Source organism: Lactuca virosa, chromosome 1 (assembly GCF_052849685.1).
Source record: "Lactuca virosa cultivar CGN04683 chromosome 1, Lactuca_virosa_CGN04683_v6, whole genome shotgun sequence".
Classification (NCBI taxonomy): domain Eukaryota; kingdom Viridiplantae; phylum Streptophyta; class Magnoliopsida; order Asterales; family Asteraceae; genus Lactuca; species Lactuca virosa.
This window is the reverse complement of record NC_136426.1, coordinates 75,433,418-75,439,417: the sequence shown is the minus strand read 5'-3', so window position 1 is coordinate 75,439,417 and position 6,000 is coordinate 75,433,418.

Genomic DNA, 6,000 nt, shown 5'->3' with positions numbered 1-6,000 from the left:
AATCTTCTTGCTCGCCAAGAATTTATCATGTATGAAATGTCAAAGGTACCACAACGTAGTGCACACCACCGCATCAATAATTTGCCTCTTTTTAGTCGAGATAGAGAAGCAATCAATAAAATCAAATAGAGCTCTAGGAGAATCAATACCAATAGGCCAAATGTAACACCCATAAAATCATGATAACTTTAAACTTTTTAAATACAACCCAAAACCATAAAGTGTTTACAAAAATAGTTTTCAAACATTTCCGACATCAGAGTATTCCCAAAATCATAAATCATAACAAGAGGATGTGTACGGTCACGCCTACGCCTTCCCGCGGTCATCCGAAATACCTGAAACATAACCCAAAAATGTAAGCCATCGCTTAGTGAGTTTTCCCCAAATTACCAACACATAACCAAATAACATATACAATAACAACATGCAATGGGTCCACAACTAGAAGACTAGATTACCCCTGAGCCCTCAGCATAAGTCTGGCTTTCCCTCGAGGCCCACAACTTATGTATGGCTTGCTCACTGACCAGATCAGTCATCAGACTGAAATACCATCAAACCCTCAGTATGAGTCTGGCATTAGGGTTGTTCAAAAACATCCGAATCCGAAAATCCGATCCAAAAAATCTGAATATCCGAAACGAAATTATCCGAAAAACCGGATATCCGAAATTCGGATATCCGTTTTTTCAGATTCGGATACGGATATCAATTATATAGATTTTTAGTCGTGAAAATTGGGATGTTACAAGTTGGTATTAGAGCCTTGGTTTGAGGGATTCGGACACACCTTCGGGGGTGTCTGGACTCAAATCGATGGTATGAAGATTTTTACAAGAAAATAGTTTTCTAAGAATTTAAAATAAAGAATTTTGAGAAAGAACAAGGTGTGTGATGCGTGCGACCGGCCGATCTCAAGTAAGTTTTCCCCAAGATACCCATAAATGTTATGCTATGATGTGATATGATTATGAGAACTGCATGTTAGATTAGGGCTAAGGATCTAGGAATGATGCCTTATATGCCTGTTGTCCATGTATGAGAACTGCATGCTAGATTAGGGCTAAGGATCTACGAAGATGCCTTATGTGCCTGGTATATGTGCTTATTGAGTTATATGCTAGAATTGATTAATCAGTAATCTGATGGCCTGAATAGGATATGCTTGGTATGGTTACTCAATGCTCGAATGTTGCTTGCTTTGTGCTTTTAGGAGTTCTAGTTATCTTTAGCTAACTAGTAAATGAATACGTTAATTTACATATTGCGAGGACTAAATAATTTCAGAAGGTTAGGTCTAGCCCTATTACGCATTTTTTGTTTGAGTCCAACCGTTGTAGGGTAGGACCTCTCATTCGAAGAATTATTTGGTCTTAGTGATATGTAATGGTATTCGCAAGCTGGTTACGTAAGGGTGGTAGGAATTCCTTATGCAGCTGATAGCGGAGAGTAGGTTGGAGGGTTACCCTAGGGTAAGCCTAGGATGAGATTAGTGCAGCGAGCAGTAGTAGTAGAAGGGACTTGGTGAAGTCAAGGCAATCCTTGAGGAAAGTACGGATAGATGTGGAAGGTAGTATGGGCCCGTACTACTGGAAGCAGAGGATTCGTACTCTAGTCAAGGAAGGTCGAGATAGAACCATGGAACTTGTAGTATGTGAGACCTCTCGAGGTTATGTATGACCCTGACGATTATGTGTTTTGTTTCAGAATGGTGATGATTACGCGACACGGAGGAGGAGGTTTGGGGTCAGGATCAGGTTCGGGATCAGGTGTCGATCCAGTTGATGAGGGACTACGTGAGTTCATTGCTTCTGAGATCACTAGAGGCATCCTTGAGTCAACCCCAGTGATGGATGACCGCCTTAGGGCGTTTAGGAGTGACTGGGCATCTAGCCAGTCAGGGGCGCGCACACTGTCCTTTAAGGACTTCAGGGGATGTGGTGCGCCAGACTTTCACGGGGTGAAGGACCCCATCGTTGCCAATAGATGGATTGTAGACATGGAGTCTGCTCACTTGACTAGCTTCTGTCCTGAGGGGTCGAAGGTTCGGTATGCTGCTTGATGTTTGAGGGACAGGGCTAGAGATTGGTGGGAGTCAGTTGGTGATTCTTTGGGAGCCTCAGCCATTGAGGCTATGACCTGGTCGGAATTTGTGACCAGGTTTAGGGCTGAGTTTGCGCCAGCTGTGGAGCTTCAGCAGCTGGCCAGGGAGTTTCTTGACATGAGACAGACTGTTGAGATGGTGGCGGAGATTATCGCCAAGTTTCGGGAGAGAGCCTTCTTGGTGTCTCAGTATGCAGGAGATGAGGAGATGCGGAAGACCCGTTATCACGATATGTTGAGAGGTAATATCCGGGAGCATGTCAGCTACTCAGCATGCCCCGACCCTGGATTCCATGATTTCCAAGGCGAAGGAGAGGGAGATTAATTTGGAGCACCTCAGGAAGAGGAAGGCAGAGATGGAGTAGGTTACTGGGGTTTCGGGGAAGAAACCCAAGGGATCCGACACTAGGTCGAAGGGCCAGCCGGGCCAAAGCCGCTGCATGAAATGCGGCAGGCCGCATGAGGGAGCTTGTAGATTGGGATCATCGGGCTGCTACAAGTGCGGCAAGACGGGGCACTTCAGCAGGGATTGTACTACCCCTACCCCCACATTCCAGACATCAGGCCTGATTTGCTTCCATTGCAATCAGAAGGGCCATAAAAGGCCGATTTCCCGAGATTGACAGCAGCAGCAGCGCCAGCTCCAGCGACCCTGCGACTCACTGATGGCCGACAGAGCAAGTCAGAGGCTCCAGTGGCGAGGAGCCGAGCCTTCCAGTTGACTACCGAGGAGGCACGCGCCACACCCGATGTGGTGACGGGTATGATTTATTCTCCCTATCTTTTATTATATGTTGTTTATGATATTTATGTGCCATGTTATGTGTTTTGTGTAACATCCGGATTTCCAGGGATCATAAATTGAGTATTTATTTTTGATTCAAGGAGAGGGACTTGACGAGTTGACGCCTAGACTCGTCGAGTAGGATCGCGACTGCTGACTAGGATTAATGAATTGACTCGACGAGTTGGTGAGTCGACTAGACGAGTCCGCGCTGTGGATAGAAACCCTAAATCTTTGGGCATGTGCCCTATTTAAGGGTCCTTATGGCCTTCATTTGCAGCCACTCAAACCCTGGAGAAACCCTAGCGAGCCAGAGAGCTTAGAGAGAGAGAGGGCTAATTTCACCACCATAGTGCATTCTTGAAAGGAAGGAAGGAAGATTCAAGCTAGGCTGCTTAGAGGGGGCTCAGAACTTCTTCTACTTCATCAAGGGCTTCTGTTTGAGGTATGAATCCATGCCTATTTTTGTGTATATAGTAGATTTATGGAATCTAGGGTTTCTTTACCCTTCTTTAGTTGGATTATGGAGCATGTGAAGTCCCATTGAGGAATAGACTTTAGATCTGGACCTTGAGAGGTCCAGAGTATCCCAACAACCAAGCTTTATGATGTTACATGAGGGTATTGAGACTAGGACTCCATTTTTTAGAGCTATTTCATCAAATAGAGCTATATGTGCAATGCATGAACGTAAAGTTCAGACCTTTACGTGACTTTGGGGTGTTAGAAGGTCAGATCTATAGGTTAGAGAAACAGATCTGACCTCAGAAGGTCGTTTGAGCATTCTCATGGAAGAAACTCACCGAGTCCATGAGCGGACTCGACGAGTCGGATCGTGTTGCACCATGATTCGTGATTAGTGGTAACCCATCAAGAGAAAGGTTAACTCGACGAGTCGAGTGAGGCCCTAGGAGGATTCAGAGGACACGCATGGACTCGCCGAGTCACCCGAGTGCACTCGACGAGTCTGGTCAAAGTTGGGCCGTTGACTGGGGTTGACTTTTAGGGTTTGGTCAACATTTGGACATTGGACCATTGGAGGGGTAAAATGGTCTTTTCCCCTTCTGAGAGAATATTGGGAGGGACTAGTCTAGCCTTTGAGAGCCGTATTAATTAGAGATAATTACTTTATGTGATTAGGCGGTGGCTAGATCAGATATTCGAGTTCGAGACTTTCCGAGAGTTTACTAGACATCATACGAGGTGAGTCTTCTCACTATACCTTACCTGGAGTGGTAATTATGTGTGACCGGAAGGTCTTATGTGCTATGACGAATATGCGATATATGTTCTATGTGATATGTATGTTATGAGTAGTATGGTATGGACCGGAAGGTCAACAGGGTATGGACCGGAAGGTCAGCAGTGGATGGACCGGAAGGTCAATATGGTATAAACCGGAAGGTCGACAGAGTAGGACCGGAAGGTCTACTCAGATTGTGGGACCGGAAGGCCCCTGAGACACATTGACCGGAAGGTCTCGTAGAGCTACAGCCTCGAGTGGCTTATGTGTTGTATGTAGTATTTTGGGGAACTCACTAAGCATTTATGCTTACCGTGTTATGTGATATGTGTTTCAGGTACTAGGGAGGATCGCGGTAAGGCGCCGGCATGATTTGTACACACTGACAGAGGATTTTGTATTTGAGATTCTGGGATGTGTTTTACCGTGATAACATTTGATACACTTATGTTTGAGATGATTTAAATGAGAAATGTCATGTTTGAAAAATGAAAAATTGTTTTAAAAATTTACGTCGTTACAAGTTGGTATCAGAGCCTTGGTTTGAGGGATTCGAATGCACCTTCGGGCGTATCTGAACTCAAACTGAGGATTTGAGAAAATTTTTCATAAAAGAAACAATTTTTCTAAAAAGAGAAAAATATTTTCGAGAAACGCAGAACGGAGCAGTGTGTACGATCAGCCAGCGCCCGAACGGTGATTTCCCAAAATACCCTTACATTATGTGTTATGAGATATTATGTGATATGCTATGCATGCTAGAGTAGGCTAGGTATTCATAGTTAGGACTAGAGTGGGCCTGATTTGTGATGCCTTAGCCTAGGAGTTACTGCTACTATGAGATACTTCGAGAGTGAGTAGGTAGCAGCGAGGAGCTTATGAGTGGTCTACTAGAGGGTAGCCTGAGTTTAGTGAGATATAGAGTACTTGTGATATGGGATCCTAGAAGGAGGACTTGGAGTGAATACCGATGCGTTGTGGAAGGTAGTATAGGGCCCGTACTACTGGAAACACCGGATCGGTGGAAACACCGGATCGGAAGGTAGTATAGGGCCCGTACTACTGGGAACGCCTCAGAGGTACAGACTCGTCAGTCGGATCAACAAGAGTTTCCTCCTCAGGTTGATTGCTAAGGTTTGAGGTTCCTTCACAACTTGACTCTTGAATTTCTTCAAGGTCAATTAGCCTCCCACTGTTTCCTTGGCTTATGAACTCTCTCTCGCAAAAGACTCCTCTCCTTGCTACAAAGACCACAACACTTGGAATAACCTTGAGAGAAGTTGAAGGGTTTTGAGCATTCTAACACTCCTAAGGTGTACATGCAACCCTAGAAACCTTGGATCTATGTTTTACTAAGATACATGCAAATTTGATTTCCAAGGTTCTTAACCTATCTAGCATGGCATGGGGAACTTGAATCATAAAAGCAAGTAAGAAAACATACCTTTCTTGTTTCTTGGATTCCTTGAGAACCTTGTGAGCCTAGCACCTCAAGTGTGATGCCGCAAATGTCTCACACAACACCACAACACTTGGAATAACCTTGAGAGAAGTTCACTAACACTCAAAATCGGCTAGCCCTCTAGTTCTTCACTTAGTGGCCGATTTTGCTTACCATAGGGCTTCTTATATAGTGTACCACATGTAGGGCCACTCCATGTAAACCCTAATGGGCATGGCTTTTCATATTCCACGATCCATGGGTTTATAACCTCCATGGACTATCCATGGAGCACCTTATGGGTTTTAGCCCAATTCATATAAACCATGGATCATTAGCGCACAATACAAGAATGGATGATTTACACAATCAACCCCATATATTTAATTAGTCTCCTTTTGAACACCAAATTAATTCTAAATTAAT